The 24784-nt window shown below is 37.0% G+C and overlaps 1 pseudogene; it reads right to left on the bottom strand.

Annotated features, from left to right (window-relative positions):
* Nucleotides 1-295: 295 nt before the first annotated feature.
* On the bottom strand, nucleotides 296-24492 carry LOC149192083 (iron-sulfur cluster assembly SufBD family protein ABCI8, chloroplastic pseudogene; annotated as a pseudogene).
* Nucleotides 24493-24784: the final 292 nt, after the last annotated feature.

The raw sequence follows: 24784 nt of genomic DNA, 5'->3' as shown, positions 1-24784 counted from the left end.
ATTTCATGTAGTAAAGTAAACATACATGGTAGATCCCAATTATTTGCAATGCCAACGTTATTCTTGATCTTATTACAACATAGTTAAATTCAAGAGTACATACATATTTCCTTATCTAAGACAAACTTTGAACACATTTTGAGATTTCATAGAAATATAATGATACGATTTACCTTTAGGACATGAGAAAGCTATCTACATTTGGCACCTGTCATTGGACAATAGTGTTATTGAGACACCATCTCATGGAATTAGAACCATGTATATATAGTGTTATAGAGATACCTTGCAACACCTATTCAACGCTACCTTCAAGATTCAAATTCATCAATTGATTTACTTTAGTAGCAAATTCTAGTGGGATTTCATTAAATACAACCTAACAAAAGCCATTTACGATAGCTGTCATTACCTTCTCTGGATATATCCCCCTTTGGAAATATAATAACTAATATTCCCCAATTTTTGAGGTACTTTATTCATGTTCAACATGGTCTATTGGGTTCTTCACGTGGAAAAGGTTGCAAATATTAGATGTATAATCGAAACAAGCATGCAATTCAAGGTTTCTCTTAAAGTCTCTTGAGTGAATTGTAAAACACCATCTACTTAAAACATGATATATGGTAGTAAAAAAAACCTACCCAAGATCCCACTTAAGAATTGAAAATGTTGCAAATAGGAGATGTCTTAAACAATATCAACTATTTAATTGCATAATCACACTAAAATAGACAAATATTTAAAATGTTGAAAGTGTGAAAAAAATGGAGTTTTAATATTATAGTTATGTCAAGGTAGATATAGATATGTAAAATATAACTTCTACCTAAAACACGTAAATTTAACTTCTATAGCTACATGAAATGTAACTTCTATATAAAAAAATGGAGTTGGAATATTATAGTTACGTTAGGGTAGATATAGCTACGTGAAATGTAACTTCTATATAACATTCTAAATATCATTTTTCAGTCATTTAAGAGACTATCGTTTTTTTATCTTTGGTTAATAACTTAATACTCCACCAAAAATAGAATTGAATTGGTTCTTCACCAACATTGTAAAAATGCTTACTCATTCCCCTTCCATATTTCTATGCATAATAGGATACAATATACATGAGTTAAGTAATATGACGTTTACATGTTATATCAAGACAAAAAATTTCTCATCACATTAAATCTTATCTTATAGTTGGTGATGGATATAGCCTTTAAAATTATGACCCATCCTTGTCATATCTTATATTTAATGATCGATATAGATTTTAAAAGCATTAACCTTATTTGTTATTTTATGTACGGTCAATTTAAATGGAAGTGCTCATAATTTTATTCAATATTATCTTGTAAAACGGGAAATAAACTGATGTGGGGGTGGTGTTTCTAGTAATTTTAAAACTTGTTTTAATTTCCTAAATTTAGCGTACTTAAAATAAGCAGGAGTGGTGTGTCTAGTTATTTTCAAACTTGTTTTAATTACCTAAATTTAGCCTGGGTGGTGTTTCTAGTTATTTTCAAAATTGTTTTAATTACCTAAATTTAGCATATTTAAAGTAAATAGTTGCACTAACCATCTTATCTTCAAGTCAGTAACTTTGCTTGAGGGCATCTTCATGACATCCACCATCGCTGAAAATTATGAAATATTTGTAGTATCTTGCACTAAATAGAAAATGTTGGCGTAAATTATTTTATTGTGTTTTTTACCTTATGTCACAAATTTATTGATATTTTATGATTCTTCGTTTCAATTTCCATGCTAAGACTGGACTCATCATGCATGCTAGGATTTTTAGTTGTGCACACATCATATATATCACTTCTAATTGTATCAGAAATAGAGAGTATGCATAATGACATGTAGTGACATGTGGGTGTCTATTTTACTCAATGATATGCGTGATTTTTTAACCCATTCCAATCCTACCACAATGAAATTAAGAGATACAAGGATACAAGAAGGACTATCAATAAATGAAATTAGAGACTTTAGAATTAAACTCAAATTGTACCTGAATGTAACGAAAAGTATTTGCAGTTGCCTGGTCACTGATGAGCATCAAATCACACTGTGAAAAATTCCTCGCATTATGAGAATTTGGTTGCACCTTCACTAATCCTCTGTAGTAGTTCCTTGAATTGCCTATAGATATAATTTTATAAACAATCCTAATCTTGTAATTCTTCCCTTTATTGATCATCTTTGTCCCCCCCTATTGATAATTATTTTTCAAGGCAACATAATAGAACTCTCCAATTGCATCATCACCTTTCAAAACAATACTTGAGTACTCCCAGATGATTTTCAAACCAATCTCTACTTAGGTCCATGAGATCCTTGATTTGTCTCCATCGCATAAACCTATTTTCATAATAAATTTATAAATCCCACGTATGCATTCCTCATCCCCGACATACCAATTTTTTACAGCGGAATACTTTATCATTACTCCCTCGGTGCAATAGAGATCCACTACTATGGCATGGATATGATTGGTGTCATAAAATGGTGCAACGCATCCTTCAATATATGTCACATAACTCCTCTCATCTACAACAATAATATTCCTCTCAAACTGCCTAGTCTCCATCTCATTCATCCTAAAATAAGTGGATATTTCCATGGGCGACAAAGTGTGCTTGAAGATTTAATAGAAGGAGCTATCACTAAAAATAAAAAATTACAATGCAGCATAATAGTTATCAGCAAGAGGTACAACCCTGCCAAGCTACTTCCTAACTAGATCAAGATACTCTTGAATTACCTCTTATAACGAACAAAAGATAACCTCAACTATCTATAGAGTCTACCTATTCATGGTAATAATGAAAACACTATCAAAAACATCTACAACAACGTTGGTCAATCTCTTCTTCTAGTTAAGGGCATGCCCAACTTTTGAAAAGTATCAAGGAGGTCAAGGTCCACCTCATCTAGGATCCTCTTCTTTGTCTACTCTCTCTGTTTAGGTTCAGAATAATAGAAAAGGTATTGGAAATTGATGGGTGGGTAAAATTTATTAGACCATTTGGGTTCTTCCATTTTTAATCATTGTCTGTAAGCATTGAGTCTAATTTGCAAAAGTTATTTAGGTTCTTTCTTTTTGGCTGAAATTAACCTAAGCTTTGGAGAGTTGTAAGGTTTATTGGATCTAAGTATATTCTACTTAAAATATAGTAGCATGGTTTAAAATTGTAGGCATCGATATGATAATCTAAGGATGAAACAGAAAATATTTTATGTTAATGATTACAAGAATTTTTAATTTGATGTAACAAAGTTTGAGGAAGGTCTAGTATTTGCATCCTACAAGAAAATTTTCTTGCATCACTCAAGCCCTTTGAATTTGGGCATGGTAGAGTCCATTGCACAAAGAATAAACCACTAAAAAAAAGGTGAAAAGAAAAAATAAAATTTCATGAACTCTGACCCTAGAAAATTTAGGGAGGAGCGAACTGATATCTACAATAAGGACATGAAAAATGCTTACTTGTCCATTCTCTTTTGATGAATTGTTGGCCATAATCAAGATCTTCATTATCATAATCATTAAACCCTTTGTACAATAATGACATGCATTATCATAATCATTAAACCCTTTATACAATAAGGACATAAAAAATGCTTACTTGTGCATTGTCTTTTGATGAATTGTCGGCTGCAATCAAGATCTGCATTATCATAATCATTAAACCCTCAACTCTAGATGAAATTTATGCTTTGATGATATAAACCCTCCAATTTTTTCACCCATAAGAGCAAAAATCATCTTTAGTAAAAAGGAAGTGTTGTAAATAATACTGAGGGGGGGGGTGAATCAGTATTATCAAGTCAATTATTTTTATTTCACACCCAGATCATATACACTACTTCAGTTAGAGAAAACTGCGTATATTTGTAGGTACAGATAAGGAAAACAACATATACCATGCAGACTTATAATTTAATTTATTCTACAGATGTTGATCATTAATCTGTGCATCAGAATCATATAAACAATAACTAGGAACAGTAAGACAGAGCAGAAGACAATCACACATAAGAACACAAGATATAAGGTGGAAACCCAATGTGGGTGAAAATCACCTGCTGCAATTCGTCTCTATCTTCTTTTAATTAGAAACTTCTTTTTACAATGTTTCTGTACTGGTTCAGACTTATACCAGTACGCAGGCTTCAACCTGTAGAAGGCTACAACCTTCTCCCGTTTTCCAGCCTTTCCTGGAAGGGAGCTACAACCCCCTTAGCTCTTGTAATAACTGAGGTACTAGTACGTAGGTGCTGACCTATAGAAGGCTACAACCTTCTCTTTCTTCCAGGGACCACGTTTCATAAATTTTCAGACTGGATCCATGAATAACATCAATCAAACATCAAGACTTTCTGCATCAAACAATCTCCTTTTCACCAATTAAAACTGAAACAAATAGACACTTCTCTGACAGCTATACCCAGAACAGAGTAACAATAACCATACACCAATTCTGAACCAAATCACTGCAGTAATCAATAGAAGAAACTAGAACATAATTTAAGAGACGTACGCTACTTCAATATTTAGAAACCTGCGTGCATACACTTCTGTGTTAAGGCCAACCTACGTATACGCACTTTTGACTTACAAAAACGGCGTGTATATGTGCCTTCGCTTCACTGAACCTACGTACAACTATATAAAGACAATTCACTCCTTCAAATATTCAGACATTAGTTAACCCAAATTATCAGATTTATAGATCAAGAGTGCGCCACATATAATAGATCAAATTGATACAAAGATGCTATTACTCAAGTCTTAAGATTTTGACCCATCAATAGAACTTATCCTTTTCTTTGCACTTAGGTTCCTCCTTCGTTCAGATCCAACTCTGCATATTAACCTTAATCACCTATATTCCAGATCTAGCACTTTATCAGATATTCAATAATTCAGATCGTGACCTTGCCTAATGATCTCCTTCCTCTTATATAGTCTTAGGCCTTTCACAATACCACGGTCCAAAACCATAACAAATCAATACCATGGACCCAATACATGGGATCAACACTTCGGACGAGATACCATGGTCCAAAACCATAGGTCTAAATACCACGGACCCAAAAATAAGCTTTCCCACATGTACGCGCTTTTCTGTGCATGAAAGTGTGTGCATACGCATACGCGACTTTTGATCAACAATCCCGCGTGTATACATGGCTTGGTCACGATGAACCCCTGTATATATATTTTTCCTTCATTCTGAGAGCCTGAACTAAGATCTGTCACCAGAGTGAGTTTCCATCAAGGACAACACCTGTCCCATAGCGCTAAACCTGTGTCATAATGACAACAGGAAGAACTCTCTAGAGTCCAAATTCTTAACCATGTACAAATGGCCAAAATCTCCACACCAATGATCTTGTCCTTCCTCAATTTAATCGTTGATGCTCTCCTAAGGTGCTTCCCATGCAAACTCCATCTGGGGTTCGAATCCCATGAAATCCATAAATCACATTGATGGTATTCCTTATTTAGGAATTTCCACGCAAATATCAACAAGAAAAAGAAACATGCAGTGCTACCATGTGATGTTGTAATCCGTGAATATTTTATTTGAACCCAATGCTAAACTTGAAATGAAAAAGAAAAGAAATATTTATAATGGAAAAAGTAAAAGAAATATTTATAAAATAAAATAAAATATATAAATTGAAATTGGGTTAGATGATTTATTTTTAATAAGAATTTGTTATTTTTGTGTAAGATGTTAATTGAAAAGAAAAAGAAGAAGTTAAAAATGATACTGGGATGAGTGTAAAAATTTAAATATGGCCTCAATTAATAATAAAATGTTAAATTAATAAAAGTAATAAAATTCAAATTGTTATATTTTGATTTTGTTATTAACTTGTGAATAGGCTTTGTTACAATACCATGGCTTATCAATACTACAAGTCAAAAAACCATAACTTTTTTCACAACCAAAATATTTTATAACAATATGGCAAGATTCTTAACCGTGGATATATTCACCCCCACATTACTGTATATATTATTAACTTGTAAAAAATAGCCTTTGTTACAATACCATGGGTCAATATCATGGATTATCAATACCACAAGCCCAAAAAACATAAATTATTTCACAATCAAAATATTTTATAACAATATGACAAGGTTGTTAACCATGGATATTCACCCCTATCTTTCCCATGGATATTAACTTGTAAATCGGTTTTGTTACAATACCATGGGCAAATACCATGGCTTATCAATACCACATGCCAAAAAACCATAACTTATTTCATAGTAAAAATATTCCCTTAGAAATTAAATTAAGGTTTTCCATCTTAGCCAAGGATCCAAGGGATGAGAGCAAGCAAATTGACTAATTATAATAGATTAAATATAGTGCATGCTTTTTAAAAGTTTTTCATTATTTTATTCTCTTTGACATGATTGATCCAAAATATAGGTTTGATATTTTACAAACAATTAAGTTTTTTAATTTAGATAGTTTCTTAAACACAATACGATGTTATCAAATTTAAGAGAATTGGAGAGGGGGTGGAGAGACAGAGGGAGATAGTGAAAATTTTGGAGGAAAAAGAGAGTGATGGGGGGGGAGAGAGTGAGGTGGGAGAGAGGGAGAAAGAGGAAGGAAGAGAGAGGAGAGAGAGAGAGAGTTGGAGTTGGAGTGGGAGAGAGAGGGAGGAAATAACAAAGACATAGAGAGATAGAGGTGGAGAGAGAGAGGAGTGAAAAGGGATAGATGGAGAGAGAGTGAGGGAGAGAGGAGAGGAGGGAAGAGAAAGAAGAGGAGAGGATAGAGATAGGGAGAGAAGGGGAAGGGAGATATATGGAGACATAGAGATGGAGAAGGATAGGAGGGGGGAGATAGTGACAGAGTTGGATAGAATATAGAGAAAGGGAGAGTGATTTGGGTGGGAGAGATAAAGGGCGGTGGGAGATAAGGGATAGAGAGGAAGGGAGATAGAGATAAGAAGAGAGAGATGGAATTGGAGGGATGGGAGAGGGAGGGAATAAGAAAAACATAGAGGGAGAAAGATGGAGAGAGAACGGGGGTGACAAGGGAATCATGGAGAGAGAGTGAGGGAGAGAGGAGAGCCGAAGGGAATAGAGAAAAGGATATAGATATAGAGGGACAGAAGGAGAAGAGAGAGAGAGATAGAGAAGGGGAAAGGAGGGAGAGACAGTGTGTGTATGTTTGGGGGTGAGATAGAGAGAGGGAATAACAAACAGACACAAATACAAATATAGATATTATATAGTATTATATAACCAACCTAGATCCATATTAACCCTATAACTATCAAGTGTCGAGAGGGATCCTATATCTCTAGACGCAAACATTTCCTCAAGTTTTCACTAGAAAAAAAAAAATCACCACGAGAGATTGGATCCCTCTCCGTGCTTGATATATCCGGGGTTAAGATGGATCTAGGTTGGTTAATATGAAATTAAATTAGTTTTTATTTGATATTGTATTCTTAAAAATTAAAATTTCTCTTTAATTTAATTTCAAATTAGAACTAGATCCAATTAGATTCAATGAATAGATTTTTAAAAAATACATAAAATATTTTTTTATTAAAAAATATACTTTTAAAATTACAAATTATTAGAGATAAATAATTCAAAGTTGGATCACCTATACATGATGTGAGGATGAAGAAGTGTTTAAGGAAGTATAACCTTTCAACCAATCTTTAACAACCTTTCAATCCCCTATCATTTGTAAGTTTAGATTGCTTGATACAATTAAGATGACTAACATAAAAAATTGATTCATATTATTGCAGTACTTGGTAGGTAGTTGTAATTTTGTTCTTAGACTAAATTAGTCATTCATGTTAGTCAGTTTTAGTTGCATTACTTATTAGCTAGTCACATATTTTAACCCGTGACTAAATTAGTGATTTATGTTAGTCGTTTTTAGTTTGGTCACTTAACATTTCTCATTTTTGGTAGTATTTCACTTGGAAAAGTTGTGGTCACTAACTTTTTTATTCACCTATTGACTAATTTATCATTTTCTACTAGTGTATGAAGAAACTGCGCCAACCAGATATAGAAAAATACCTGAAGATCGATAGAAATTCCTTTACAAACACATTGTTCAATCATTCACTGTTGTGACTCCCTTCTATTGATCACAATGTTGCACATGCTACTACTTCCTTTTGTTACGCACTTTCCTTTGAAAAAAATATGCCCATGCTTCCTATACAAAGCAACTTTCTGCTGTAAGCACACTATAGGGAAGTTCCCACAACAAGATTCTTAAACTACATAAGTTTTTTGGCTTTCAATCTGAAGAAACAATAATGGTAAGTGTGCCCTCCTTCTTTTGTGATAAGGGTAGGTTACAGCTCCAAGAGAAATTCATTATGGCTTGTGAGTAGTTGAGACCCTTGGACAAGTCACTAATGGATATTACTAGTTGCTGGTGTTTAAAACGCTTTGGGTATTGGAATGAAAACCCTCCTTATTAAAACTAACTAAACCTGCAAGCATACATCATCATATGTTGGCCCAAAACCGACTTTGGTCGACTCCTCCTTAGCTTGTAGCTTGATGTGTTGGCCTGAGCTCACGGTGCTTTTATTCTTTTTCTTTTTAATATGGCAAATATCCCACATTTGTCAAGTTACATGATTTGTTGTGTTTTATATGTGTCGACAGTTCCAAACCTTGTTAACAAATTATGCATTATCTATGCTCCTCTGTATCGTGACCAGGTGCTTGTATTGTGTGTTGTCTTGGGTTCTAGTTTAATTGCTTGGTGTGCCTTAGAGAATGAGTAGATATTGTTTTAAATAATTTTATTTTTAAATAAAATAAAAATTATATATTTTGTGTAAAATTAAGTATTTTTTTTTTTAATTATTAAAAACTAACCTGACAACCATTCTGCCATTAAAATTTGTATATGCCAGATGATTTAGCTAGTGAATAAAATGGCGATTTTTGAAAAAATTGTAGCCTTGTTTAGTGTAAGAAATAGCTACAACAGGTGGAACAACTGTTAGTTGGGTTTCAAAATTGTAAAACATTTCTACTACAGAGGGTAGTAAAGAAATGATTTGGTTACAAAGGTTTATGGATGAATTGGGTAAGAAGCAGGAATTGGGTAGGTTATAAAATGATAGCTAGAGTGTCATTCATATTGTAAAAAAACTCAGAATTCATTCCAAGATAAACATATACAACTCAAGTACCATTTCATACAGTCAGTGTTGGAAGATGGATAGTTGAAGCTAGAAAAGATACAAACTAGCTAGAATCCTACAGATATGTTAACAAAAGTTGTAACAAGGAGAAATTGAGATTTTTCTTAGTTTAAATTGGTCTTCAAGTATGATGATGAAGATGAGAAACAAAAAAAATATCACACATGGAAGCGAAATGAAAAAAAGACAAAGAAAAGGTGGCAAAAGACGACAAAAATCAAAAGAAAGGCGGCAAAAGATGACAAAATCAAAACTCACCCGAAAAAGCGATGCAAACTCCACCAAAAGTTCCTTTATCTCTTGGGGAATGCTAGATATCAAAGATCAAATGTAAAAATGATCTCTAGAGGCATCTATTAAATAGATTTGGGCATATTGAGGTTTATGATATTGTTTAGTCAATTTAGTGTTGTCTAAATTGCTATCATAAATTGTCAACCAGGAGCTCGTAAGCTGATGAAGTGAAGGTGTACTATATGTACTTAAGCAACCTCTTAGATCTTTTTTTCGTTTGGGGGTGTTGTTTGTGGTCAATTTAACTTGATGGAGTGATGATTTTATAAACAGATGAGTGATAGTGTGTGTAAGGTGATTTCTAAATGAGTGAGTGTGTGTTGCTGGTGGTTTCTAACTACCTTCTAAACTTTGCAAAGAAAGAGCTTGAAATAAATAACTTGAAATGAACTGAAAGCAAAGAACCACTTTCTAATGGCACTAGTCACTACTCATGTTGCTGCAAATAAAAAGATAAGAAAATCACTTTAAAAACCAATGATAATGTTCATCTCTTCCTAACTCTCTGCTTCCAACATATGGTACTATGTAAAACACGATTAGGAAGTAGTTAGAGATAAGTCTAAAAAGTGATAAAGCTCTAAATGACAAATTATAACACCACTGTGCCTTTCTCCAGCATTCTGCTTCCAACATACATTGTTATGTGTAACAAGTGAAGAAAGAGTTAGTGATATAAGCCAAAAGCTACTCAAAGCAAGCTGTAATTTATTAGTATTCTGATCTCTTAAAGATGAACAACTTATGATAAAGAGAACATCAATGTGTTAGCATACAGCTTGAGAAACTAAGCTAGAAGTTAAGCTAGAAAATCAAAGTAAAGGCAGCAACTATGAATATGACAACTGAAAATACCATCAGATATAAAGCAAATACACAAAACACACAATCCCGGGCTAAAAACCTGCAGAAAACAATACTGATCAGTTTAAAATAAAAGCTGGAAATGAAATGACATGAAATCAAATGGTAAACTATTATACATGATGAAAGAAATAAAAATTGTTGAAGGCAGGAAAATGAAATCAAACACTATGTACACGGGCTGTCATAGATGGGGGCCCTCCATCCACGCAACCAGCTAAAAGACCAGCTACGAGAAGGTGAACAGAAACAGTCTTCTTTTTATAAAACCAGCATGTCAAAATACAGTGAAAAAGTGATGTAGAAACAGCCTTCTAAAACAGAGTTTTGATAACAAAATCAGCGCAGCAATTACAATATTCAAAAAGCTAATCTATAAGCATTGGCACACGCTTTATTTATAAGCACAGAGGCAAACTACCCTCTGCGTGAATTAAGCAACTACAACCTAACTAATTAACTACGCAACAACACGCAGTCTTAACTAATTAACTTGTGCAGCAACACGCAGGCAACTCCGTGCACTTTTGAGGGAAACGGTCATCATGGGAAGTAAATATATGTTTGGATTCTGTCTTTAGCTGTCTTCGTGGCGTGGAGGAAGTGCCAGCTACGGTTCCGTGTCCCAGCTGCTCACGGCTCTCATGCCACCGTTTAGAACTTGACCGTTTGACCGAGGGAACACCTGCGTTGACCAAGGGCATACGTGACTGGTTTGGCTCAACCAATAGCATACGATCCATGTGTACATTCATCCCAACATGCCCATGTGGACCGTTCCTTGAGAAGACACGTGGAGTATATCAAACAACAAAAAGGCTGCGGAATCTCTGAGTAGCTGCGGAATTGCTGAACAGCTGCGGAATGGCTGAACAGCTGCGGAATTGCTGTATATGTTCCAAAATTCTAATCAAACAGTCACACATTAGCATAGTTAACAAACCATGATAAAAAGACATGTAATGCAATAATTTGAACAAGTTAATGGAGGAAAAGATGAAAAAAGGAAGAAGTGAATGGGAAAAGGCTGTTGGAAAGATAGCTAAGTGAGTGCAAGGTTGAGGCTCAACAGATATGCATGCCTAAAATCAAGGAAAAAGTGACACTTCGTGGAAATTTCTAAACATAGGGATTGTGCCACCTTCAGGAAACTAATGATGAATCCCTATTTTCTAGGGATTGTTTTTTCTCTTTTTAAATTTTTTCTTTTTTCTTTTTCGGGAAACTTTCCATGCACACTACCAAGGAAGATTACACAATTCTGGAGAACTGGAGAACTTCCCTGCTCAGTGCATTTCATAGTTTTTGAGCTCAAGGAATGGATTGCATAGATTCTGAGCTTAGTGTTGGCCTCCCATCCATGATTATACAATTCTAAAGCTCAAGATTGAGCTTCCCATCAGTGTTGTAAATTTCCATCATCAAGACTAGCTTTCCCTCATGGATTGTACAGTTTATGGAGGGAGTCCCACAATTGCTACAAGATCAAGGTAGAAGGTTTCTTATAACTCAAAAATATTAGTTAAGTATGAAAACAAATCATATAGAAACACAAAATAAAAATATATTTCTTGATCAAATCATGAATACTTGACGAAAGTCAAAGCTAGTCTCATGTAAACTGAAAGGAAGGCTCCAAAATCAAAGAATCGAAAAAACAGGTCTGACTCTTTAAGAAGTATTTTTCAATTCATCGATTACCATAGCCTTTTTACTTATCTTGCATTAAAGATATAATCCCTACCATTCTCTTTGTCGATGAAACACGTAACGAAGACAAGTCAGACTAATTTGTTTCGATTGGGGATGAGGACTATAGAGATACACAAGTGAAAATAAATGTCAAAGTCTTATTTTTCATCTCTGGTGTTGCTCCACTACAAGTAGGCCTAGACAGTACCCTGACAAAGTCACTTTAGGAACACAAACATTGTGCCACTGCTAGTGAGCCTAGAAGAAACCCTAACAAAGTTTCTTACTTCACCCCTCTACGCAGGAATACTTTCTCTTCTTTCACCTTTACTTTATTTTTTTCATTTTTCCATAGAACTATGCATAGGCATTGTTACACAGCATTTTGTCACTGTCCTTGAACTCCCCATTCCTCGATCCTGGAGGACCTTTACAGTGACCCTCATTTGTTCCCCTGCCATGAAGAACATGTCATTACATCCCTCTTCATCTGTAGAACACTTCCCTCTTACATCATTTCCCAAGAATATTCCTTCAAACTTAGTTTTCAAGACCAGCGCTAGCATTGAATTTCTTCCCTGAGCTAATTTAAAGAGTCTAACACTGGACCTAGCATCGAATGGCATTGGTAAGCCATTTATGACCAATGCTAACCCTATTTTAGCAAGTTTTTAAAAATGGATTCGAAGCTTCTAGGTCTAGAAGCTTCGTGAACGGAAGTCTGGTAAATGGTTGAGAAAGATAGAGCTGAGGGACACTCTTTGGGCTCCTTTCCCCTATTAAAATGGAACAAACCAAAAGGGATAAGGCCTCTCCCATCATAAGAGGATCCATTTCCCCTCTATCAAAGCTATATAAACTCCTCATTTTCCAACCTCAGCTAGCTAATGAATGGTCTGGAATAATATGCAAATATTGATAGCCATCGTGAGAACCTTAGTCTTCTAGTTTGTGTGTGTGAAGGGAGAATAAGCTTGTAGTTTTTGCTTTGGAGAAAAGAGGAAGAAACCATGAACTTCCATCTTTTTGAGGGTGAATCATGAGATGCTAATAGTGCTGCTCGAACCCAAACACGTCAAAGGAAACCTGCAACGCTAAGGCGCAGGTTGTACTTTCCTTTTTGTCTTATCAATAATACAAATTATATGTTGTTTCCTATATCAATTGCATATGTTAGTTGGTAGCTGAAGACTCCTTAGCCTCTTAAGTAGATTGAATACTTTGTATGCTATCATGTGTTCTTTGGTTTCTGGTCTCATTGTTTCAGGTGATTGATTGACACTAAGGAGTTGATTGCTTGAGCAAAGGAACAAGGACTTCATCGAACAAGGATTATCAATACAAGAGGTAGGATATTATCCATTCTCAATCTAAGGAAACTTGTATTAGATTGACTTTTCTTTGGCTAGACCCTCTCCCTTGGGCTAGAGGGATTGTCTATGTCTGCAGAGAGAATCTTCCTACCCCACAAATTGGTGACCATACTAGGGATCCATCCCTCTCTTTGGATTGTTTTTTCATTTCATGATTTGTGACAACTTTTCTTGTTTCACTCTTTCTATTTGGTAATCTGTACTTCAAGTCATCTGTTGCTTTGATACTTGAATTGAGAGTGACAGATCTGGTTCTGGTTTGTGGAATTTTTTTTTTTTTCCTTAGATCCCTTGATCAGTGTTGTTAATTTTCTAACAGTCGCGCCAACTAGCGTGAGTTTCTTTTGAACAGTCGCACCACGGCCCCTTTTGGTGTGTGTTTCTAGTTAGACAGTCACGCCAATGCCTGTAGGTTAAAATTAGGGTTCCTCCTAAATCATTGCCAGTGTGTCTTGTCCTCATAATTTTTGTTTCTTGGCTTGTTTTCCTATATTCTCCCTAGCTAGAATTCTTTTTTAGGTTGATTTGTTTTCTTGATTGGTTTGAGATTGCCTTACTATTACAGACATATTTGGGCACTGCAACCCAAAATCACATATGTCCATAAACCAAGGACTTCTAAGTCCCTAAAAGTGTTGTTTCATACCCTAAAGGAGCAAGGTCAGTTGATTACATCATCTCCCAGAAGTTTTCCATGAAAAACTACTCAGAACTGGTCAAAGCAGGACCATAAGACTGCCCAGTGCTAAAGGTGTGATGCATCTCACCTGCCACATGTAAAAAGTGTGATGCATACTAGAAAGCCCTTCTATAGGGTGTGATGAGCGAGGGAAAACAAATGGCACAAGAAGTTTGCTAGGTGGAAACCCAGAGAATCTTCTAGAAACTGCTCATTTGACAATTGCCTCTCTGAGTTCACCCAGGGATTAGTAAGAGATCTAAAATCTCCATGTGGAACCAAGAACTATCAAAGAGATGACACTAATCAAAATCCCAAAAGATGACTCACCCAGCTACAAATATCTATAAATGGATCCCTCGTCCAAGAGATCCAAAGGTTGGAATTTGGTAATTTGCAAAGAGGTGTTGTTGGTTTCTCTTTGAAGACATTGTTGGGTGATCTTTCTTTGTGTGAGGTGAAGAGGGCTTTCAAGCTGGGAGGATGGCGCTAGGTCAGACCAAGTGGTTGTAATCCTCTCTTCTATGAATTTTTACTAATAAATATATTTGAGTTTTCCTCCATGTTCTTGTGTATCTATGAATATTGTGTTTGTTATATGCATTTGTATGGTCAATATATATCTGATCCTATATTGTTTACAGTGAAATATCTCTATGCTTTGATGGTATTATGCTGCTATGAATCTACCGGTGCTCTTTGAAGCTGCACAAGTAAGGAAGCAGTGGTGAGATTCTATCAAAGGGGAAAGGAAACAAGCAAGGAGCCAAGCGAAAGACTGACGTTGGTACTCTCTGCTTCTTTCTCATCTCTCTCTCGTAAAGGAAGAACAGGTGACTTTAATCTGTTTGTTTCTGAGATAGCTACCCATCTTAGTGGGACTAGTAGCTCTGCATAGACACTATATTTCCCGATAAAAAAATGGTGACTAAGCTGGGGAGTGATTAGTTTGATTGCTTGTCTCTAATTGTTTGATTCATAAACCACAGATGAAGCCTGAAGTTAAGCCAGCTAGCCTTCGAATTGCGTTTGCTATGCAAGTGCAAAGTTGATCAACGTTGCTTCAATCAATCTCCAGGTTTGTTTATGAACTGAACAATTGACTTGCAAACATCCTAAGTGCCCTATAGGTAGCTTGAGTAACCTCATTAGATCAGCCCTATACTTTGTAGTTACTGACTATCATTTGCTCGGCCTAAATCCCTGAACTAAACTGCAAACTGTGACCAAAAACTAAGTTAAAGTCTCATTCCTTGACCATCGCACCCTCTCCTTTAGGAAATATGGATTCATCGCACCTCCCATGTGCAGTAGGTGGGATGCATCCCTATTTCCTGTGTTACAGGTGCGATGATTAGACAAGACTAGATCTGCCTCCAGATTTTGGTTTTTTCTTCACTGTCTTCAATTTTATTCAAGAGTTTTGATGTCTGTGATCAGTAGACCATTGTTTAAACCCCTTCTTTGCATCATCCAACCTCTATTGTACAAATAATTGTGAATGTTTTTATGTATTGTGCGCCATTTACAGTTCTCTTTTACAAAGAAGTAGCTTAATCGAACTGTCGTCTTTTGATTTGGAAGTGTGGCAAGTGTCGTTTTCAGTCAAAGGAAAGAATCTCATTGTTCTTGATAGTCGATTTTACTGTTACTCTTGTATTTGATCTAAATTTATAAGTATTTCAAGTGTCGAAAGCAGTTTTCAATTCAAAATCGCAAAGTGTCATCTTGCCTTCCTTTCGTTTTTTTGAAAAGAAAATCATTAGTACTGTCGCTTTGAAAGAAGATTCAGATTTGTATTTAGCATTATTTTTGTAATTCACACATTAAGAAAGAGGAAAACAAATACATGAACTTGCATTTTCTTTTAGATTGCTTGTTGATTTTGATTTAGGACAGTGCATCTAGTGTGCGCTCTCTGCTCTATGTTGAAAGGATTTCATTTCTCTTTCCTTAGTAGCTAGGATTTTCATTGCAAAAAGAAGATTAAACGACTATTTATCATCTTAGATTGCATTTTAGGACTTGTATATCTACATCACGTGGTGAACCTGAAAGGAAAATTTCTTAAGAAAGATCAACTGTAAAATAAATTTAATGAACATAAAAATGCTTTGGAACCTAATGCACAACATCTAGAAGTCTAGGCTAGAGACATATTTCGGCGTCGTAAAGCCTGCTAAATGTTTTTTTCATCATAGGTTGGGTGATTCCTCCTCTTTGAGACGACAAGTGCCAGTACGGACTTGTGCTCCCACGTACCATTGAGTATATATTGGGAGACAACAATAGGCTATATCCTTTATCCTTAGGAAGCCATGTCTGCCGCCCTATTGATCGCAATGCACTGAACACGGCATTCAGGAAGATTGACTGCCGTACCGTAAAATGTATTCTGCAGTTTTGCAATTGGTTTGGTAATCCCTCTTTCGTTCCTTTTCAGACTCCTTAAAGGAAAAGGTCCATCTGAGCACTTGTCACTTTAGGCTCATTAAAAATTGAAGGCGACTAGAATCATCTTTAGCTTTTTCTCGACTCTTAAAAATTGAAAAAGCAAGTTGTGTCTAAGCGTCTAAAATTTATTTTAATCAGAATAATGTCACTGTTCCCTCGTTGGTCTTAAGATGAGAAAATGGAGTCCACCAACCAAGGATTTCCCCTTGGGGGAAGTCCTAGCCCTTTCTCCTCTTGGGGAGATGTTGGTGCACCTCATATGGCCACATTGTCCCTTCCAAGACTGACAATTGGCCTGCCGATATGGCCTTTCTTGACCTCTGTCATTCAAAGAACCGTAATTCATGAACAATTGAATCAGCAACTAAATGATACCAGAGTTCCCCCCCAACCTTCTACTTCGTTTGTCTCTCCCTCTCCTTCTTCCTCTTTGGTTGGTAAAAATAGTAAAACTAAAAACCAAGTAACTGAGAAGAAGAAGAAGAAGGGGAAGGAGAAGAAGAAGAAGGAGCCAACAGAAAAAAGGGGCAACCGTGCATCGCCTAGTGAAAATCCACACACTACACCGTCCAAACCTAAATCTCCATGTGTCATCTGAAAGGGAGACCACTATCACTGAGATTGTCCTTGCATCCCATGGATCCTAAGGGACTGGTCTCCCCGTTTGCACAATCTGGTGTCGTCAACCTCTGACGATCATGTTGAAAATACACCGTCAACTAGTGAAAGCGAAGTCACTTGATAGAAAGGGAAATCTAAATTTCCCTGTAGACTGTGTGAAGGTGACCATTCCCCCCACCATTGTCCCTTCCTGGACGAAGCTAAAAGAGTCTTGGATAATCATCCTGTATCACCATAGCGACTCCCTCCTGGGTACATGAAACTCTTGCCGAATCCATTGCTAGTTGAAAATCTAACTAACCCACCTTTGGAGTCGGTTGAAGCACCTATCATTGAAGATAGACCCTCTAAGTCCACATCAGACCAAATTCAATAAGTCGAGATGGAATTCGACCCCATCTTGACTTCAGAGGATTTACCTTCAGATGATACAGTCACCGAAGAGAATGAGAATGACAACATTCAAATTCTTTTTGTAAACACAGACTCCGATGAACATGGGGGAAATCTGCCCATTCCTTTACAGCAGGAAGGAAATTCATCAGATTTGTATCTGATCGTTTATTCGGTCCCACCTCCAAGAAACCTAGTCATTTCCTTCGATTGGAATCTACTAGGTAGACCCCATTTACCATCTAATGTACCATTTCGAATCATAGTGCAAACTTACAAAATGGTCATGGTTGGTACAATCATTGATGAAGGGGCTTTTGTGAGTATCATTTCCTCGACTGCTTGGAAAGCACTTGGTTCGCCCCTGCTTTTGCCTGGGATGCGATATGTGACAGGCTTCGATAAAGGAACCAGACGACCATTAGGGATCCTTCCAAGTTTTCCTATAACTGAACATGATGGTAGTCCATGGACCTTTAGATTACAATCTACTCCTTGGGCGCGACTACATTTATAGCATGGGAGCCATCGTCTCCTCACTCTTTCGAGTAATGTGTTTTCCGCATGGAGGCAGAGTGGTACAGCTTGTAGACCAACTTTCATTCCCCTATTTACACATAGCTAATAGTCAAATGCCATCCCTAACAATCCTTTTTGCACAAGGAATGTCTCATCAATCTCCAGTCCATCCACCTGATGAGTGTGAGTGATTCGGTGGTTGTGATTGAAACCCAGGTGGCATGCACCCTGGTATGCTTCGACAGGAAAACTTTAGGTATAGGGTAGGTTTCCTTAGAGGATAGATGACTGGTCTGACACACCCGTCCATTTAGGAAAATGGGATTAGACAAAAATAAGATACCTCTGTAGAAGGTAGACCTTTCCCGATAGAACAAATGTTTTGTCTGCAAATTGAGGGGTAACCAGGATAAGGTATGCCTTTCTCGATAGAACAAATGTTTTGTCTGCAAATTGAGGGGTAACCTGGGAAACTCTACTTCACTATACCTGGGGGCATGCAAACCTTTTGGCATGAAAGTGAAAAATGACCATTTATTTTCTTAGTTTTTAGGTTCTCAACCCTTTAAACTCGTAGGATTGGTCGTTCCTAGCTTACATAATGAAAGGAGTCGGACCATAATTTTGAATGGTGCAATCTCCCTAAAAAATGAACTTATCGATGAGACATCCTTATTATATGACTGGCACGAGCAGTTTTATGCGAAGTTCAAGCTCATTAAAAATTAAACCTAGCAATGAGCATTTGTTCCACCAAAGTTTAAGCTCATTAAAAAATGAACCCACCTCTGGTAAATAATCTTTGTGAATGCATTATCATCAGCTTTTGAGCCTTGGTCATGTTCTTACCATCACCTCCACTCTGTTTTTGCCGATCATTCACCTCCATTTGATTGTTTACCCCTTTTTAAGGAACAACTACGACGGGTGATCCTATTAGCCACCTTTTTACACTTCCGTGATTGGAAAGTTCCAAACCTTACCTGGAACTAGCTGCTATCTGAAAACATCACTTGTTCCTCAAAAAATGAGTCTCCTTTAAGCTCTTTTCATCTGACTCATTAAATATGAAAATATTGCTGAGTGATTCGCCTCTCCAGCTCATTAAAGTGATTGGAAGTGCTATCCTTCCTTTAGATTTTAATCTTTTTGGACCCGAGGGATTATTACACAAAAAGATCGAGCGTTTGTCTTGTTCGGCTCATTAAAACTATCGAAAAGTCATCCCTTTCGTATTGTTTTATACTTTTTTGGACTTAAGGGATTATATTACGAAAAAGGAATATTGGAGTCTTATTTCCATCTTTCTTCAGACTCTCTAAAATTTAAAAGAATTGAGTTATCCTTGTCATTAAACTCGTAAAAGCAATAGCGACGAACTTGTCCATTCAGACAAGAACGAGTTTCACTGTCACTAGGCTCGTTAAATCATAGCGACGGGTTTGCCTGAAGGGAAAATTATAGATCAATCTTATGTTATCCTCCTCAAGCTTGACAAAAATAAAGAGGTACTGGTCAGAAATGACTGGGGAAAATTGGGAAGAAAACTTGAAGAAAATTTATTGGTAGCAAGTCGCTCTTGAACATGACACTTTCACTCCATCGCCATGATTGAGTTGGGTTGGGTTATTCCGTTCACCGGTAATATCACCATTGGTCCACCGTACCATCCACTTTTGGGGTTAACGCTACCAATCCATTTCAGTGTCGCCGATATGTTCAAGAGAAGTCGCTCAGAGAATTCACCTACCCAGCTTGTGTCTCATCCGCTACAATACCTTCACGCTTCATTCTTTCATGACCGCCACCTTGAACGTTGTATCATCAGATCGTTTTCATCTCTACAAAATTATTTCCTATGTTCCGTGTCATAGATGTGGGAACCATTAATGTCCTCCTACGACCGGTCACTTCTTGTCAGCATCAACTCATTATCCAAGAAGTTTACCTGGGAACAACCCTTCTAGTACTTTGAAGCTTGCATGCCTCTATGGCAATTTTCTCACTTCCGGCGACAGGTTTACACTAATGGCCTTCAACTGAAAGAATTTGCGTGGTGTTCGACATCAATTCATGTATTCACACCACGTGAATTGTACTGCAGTACCTTGAGGGTCATCATCATTATTGGTGATTCCTCTCACGTCTGTTAACAACTTACATCATTGGCTGGTAATCAAACGATGTCCTTCCATGTTCGACATCAGAACATCTTTTCACATGGATCGACTTGTACTTTCGGGCGAAGATTGAACGAGTTTTGAAGACCCCGGATCTAGTTTCATCCATCCGGGCTGTGATATATTCAAAAAAATAAAGACATCAAATGTACATCATTGCTACATGGATAATCATCCAAACTAAGGGATGATGGCTCTACTAGAATCATTAGTCTGCACACAGATGGTTGTTTGTCCTATGTACATGAAAATGAATTTATCAAGTTGAGCATGGGAATGCTCACCTCAACTAGATCATGAAAATATTATGAAGATAATGTATTGTATTGTATCTTATTACAGGTCACCTTCCAGTGCGAAAAACCTCAGATCCTCACTATAAAGCATTTCACTCGACATCAAAGGATTTACGACCTCATGCTTTAGGGGGCAATTGTTATAGACATATTTGGGCACTCCAACCCCAAATCACATATGTCCATAAACCAAGGGCTTCTAAGTCCCTAAAAGTGTTGTTTCATACCCTAAAGGAGCAACGTCAGCTGATTACATCATCTCCCAGAAGCTTTCCATGAAAAACTACTCAGAACTACTCAAAGCAGGACCATACAAACTGCCCAGTGCTAAAGGTGTGATGCATCTCACCTTCCACATGTAAAAAGTGTGATGCGTACTGGAAATCCCTTCTATAGGGTGCGATGAGCGAGAGTAGACAAATGGCACAAGCAGTTTGTTAGGTGGAAACCTGGAGAATCTTCTAGAAACTGCTCATTTGGCACTTGCCTCTCTGAGTTCGCCCAGGGATGAGTAAGAGATCTAAAATCTCCATGTGGAACCAAGAACTATCAGAGAGATGAAACTAATAAAAATCCCAGAAGCTGACTCACCCAGCTGCAAATATCTATAAATGGATCCCTCATCCAAGAGATCCAAAGGTTGGAATTTGGTAATTTGCAAAGAGGTGCTACTGGTTTCTCTTTGAAGACATCGTTGGGTGATATTTCTTTGTGTGAGGTGAAGAGGGCTTTCAAGCTAGGAGTATGGTGCTAGGTCAGACCAAGTGGTTGTAATCCTCTCTTCTATGAATTTTTACTAATAAAGCTATTTGAGTTTTCCTCCATGTTCTTGTGTATCTCTGAATACTTTGTTTGTTATATGCATTTGTATGGTTAATATATATCTGATCCTATATTGTTTACAGTGAAATATCTCTATGCTTTGATGGTATTATGCTGCTATGAATCTACCGGTACTCTTTGAAGCTGGACAAGTAAGGAAGTAGTGGCGAGATTCTGTCAAAGGGGAAAGGAAACAAGCAAGAAGCCAAGAAAAAGACTGAGGTTGGTACTCTTTGCTTCTTTCTCATCTCTCTCTCATAAAGGAAGAACAAGTGACTTTAATCTGTTTGTTTCTAAGATAGCTATCCGTCTTAGTGGGACTAGTAGCTTTGCATAGACACTAGCGATAACACTTACTTGATTTTTTGAGTTTTTGGATGGTTTGTGTCCCTAGGGCATCTAGGTCACTGTCCATTAATTTTTTTGTCTACTCATCAAGTCAAGTTGTTGGTTTTCTACTTCGTTCATTTCGTTGTTTAGTCTATGCATCTATCTTGCTTTGGTTTCAATTGAATAATTAAAAAAAAATTCGTTTCCTCTTCTCTTGTTGAAGGTCTATTTTTTGAGCATAGATCACATTTCTCGGTTGGTTCCGGTTGAATATTTTCATTTGATTTGAAAGGAGTTCTTCTTTTAATGCTTTGCATTTGATTGGTGTTTGGGTTTTTGGGAATATTCATTGAATTGTGTGTGTGAAAAGATTCATTTTAGCATTCCATTGAAGAAATACATCATTCTAGTTTGATTCATTGATATGTTGCATTAATTGGCATCATTGAAAGCTAGAATTACATCATCATGAGCATTTGAAATCAAATGAAATTCTTTTATTTTTAAAAGGACTAGTTGAAGTGCATCTAACAAGAAGAGTAGGAAGTGGAAAGAATTTTCATTATTTTGTTTTGAAAAGTGAAGTAGTGAAGAGTCATCTTATTTTTGATTGCTTGTTTGTTGCATTTATTGTTTTCTCTTCTCTTAATTGGTGTAGGCATTCATAGAATTGAAAGAGTTTTGTCTCATATAGCTGCACGTAAGATTTTTTCAAGTGACATCGATAGGGCCTAAAAATGGATACTTAATTTCAAGATAAAGTTCTAAAATATATTCAACTAACTTAAGGCGCATTAGAAACTAAACACTCACGTTTAGAGGTCTAGTCTAGAGACATGTTGCAGTGTCTTTAAACCTAGCAGTTGTCGTTCACCTCAGCATTAGACAGTGCTAGTATGGACTTGTGCTCCCCATACCATCGTGTATATAAAGGGATACCCCACTAGGTTTGCAATCCTTTATCCACTGGAAGCCAAGTCTACAGCCTTGTAAACGTGATACACCAAACACAACATTCGAGGAGATTTCCTGCTCATACTTTTCAGTTCACCGGGAGGTATTTTGTAGTTCATGGTTACCTAGTAATAATTTTTCCTAGATTATCCTAAGCAGTCATTTTGGTCTTTTTGACTCTTTAAATTTAAAATATCATCGGGCACTTGTCCTTCCGAGCTCGTTCAAATCGAAAGAGGCTAGAGTCATCTTTGCATTTTTCTTGACTCTTAAAACATGAAAAGGAATTAGTCTGTTTCAATGTCTTACAATTTTTCTTTTGTCCATGATCACATCACATTCCTGATAGTCTTATCTAGACCACATTGTGAGTCTATCCCTAATATATTTTTAAAGCCATGAAATTAATATCTCTTCTCTTTTGTTTGAGACAAAGTTATCATGGTTGAACCATTAGGTTTTCCTTGTTCCTCTTCCTCTCCTCCATTTGGAAGGTCATCCGAAGAAAATTTCCCTGAACTTCCGCAGTCGCTTGAGGATCAAGGTGTTGAACTTGGAATTGTTTTGAGTATTCAAACTTTGTCTTCTCGTCTACCTCCATCAGGTACTAGGTCACCGTATGAATCTGTCCCAAAATCCCCTGATAATCCTATCCAGACTCCTGAGAGTCCTCAGACTTTTGATAGTCCACAAGGACTACTTATAGACCCTTTTGTGGTATCTCCATGACATCCTTATAGTTTGTACGATCAGCCTAGTTTTCCATTGGAGTTGTCTCGTCGTTCATGTTCATCTCTCGTCAGTTGTTTTGTATTGAGTCAAAAGGCGAAATTCCAATCTCCTGTCCGAGTCAATTGGTAGTTTCTACCACTCACACTCCTCAAGTGGGTGATGAGCAACCATATGAGTTCCCTCCAAAAGGTTTCACTTACATAGGAGCCATCCTGTCTAGCATTTATCTTGAGTTTAGTGAGCCTTTATTGTCACATGGTTATGCCTCTCTAGCTCAGTTGGTTTCAAGCGCTCCAGTGCCTCGTCATTGTATCATAATCATATCTGGGCTTCTAGCACCATGCCCACATTAGGTTCATTCATCCAGAACATGACCTCTTGAGCGATTGCATGAACTACAATCACTTATGTTCCAGTTCAACCTACCATTCCATATCCTCTTGTTTCTTCGTTTCAACTGACTCTTCTAGTTTAACCGATGGTCTCGGTAAGTAAGGTCTCTGTAAGTTCTTCTACCCCTCCAGTGAGTGGAAAAACTGTGCCACTGCCTGGGGGAAAAGATCTGAATATCACTATTATTTCAAGCCAAACCAATGTGAGTGGATCACAAACTCACATGGTTGGAATGAATCAACCTTTCTATAGTGTTATTCCTAACCCTGTTGATCCATCCGGGTTAGCTAATGTCCAATACTAGCATCCATAGGTGGCTCAGGGTCCATTCCAACTGGCTTATGTTCCATATGGTTCACAAGCCTTGGTTACCTCGCCTTACATTCCTCAAGCTGGGCCTTATGTTTATCTTGGCCAATTTGTTGTGCCTAGTTGGTATGGTGATATTCAATTCAGGAACTATCCAAGAACTATTCATCTACCTTTGCAGCAACAAGGTCAAAATTCGTTCTAGCAAGGGCAACCTTTGCAATGGTTGCGGCAACCTTTGCAACTGCAAATGTAGTTTGTTTAGCAATCCTCCCAACCTTCGTCCTTGCAAGGCCAACCTTTGCAATAGTAGAGCTAGCCTCTATAGCATCAAGCCATCTATCCATATCAGCAAGGTCATTCCGTTCAAGGCCAGGTCAACTCCTGTAGCAGCAGGTTCAAAATACTTATCTCCAAGGGCAACAGGTTCAAAATGCTTATGTCCAGGGGCAATAGGTGAAAAATCCATATGTTTAGGGTCAACATTTTCAAAGTCCTTACGTCCAAGTTCAATAGGCTCAACATCCTTTTAACCCATATGCCTATCAATGGCCTATCGTAGGAAAGTGTCAAGTCTACCCAGGACAGAATCCTCCCTATGGGAAAGGTAACCTACAATGGGGGAAAAATAAAATTCCA

The sequence above is a fragment of the Pinus tabuliformis genome, chromosome 2_2, assembly GCF_031772625.1.
Source record: "Pinus tabuliformis cultivar Carrire ecotype Pingquan chromosome 2_2, CPIR1, whole genome shotgun sequence".
Lineage (NCBI taxonomy): Eukaryota > Viridiplantae > Streptophyta > Pinopsida > Pinales > Pinaceae > Pinus > Pinus tabuliformis.
This window is presented reverse-complemented; position numbering and strand designations above follow the sequence as displayed.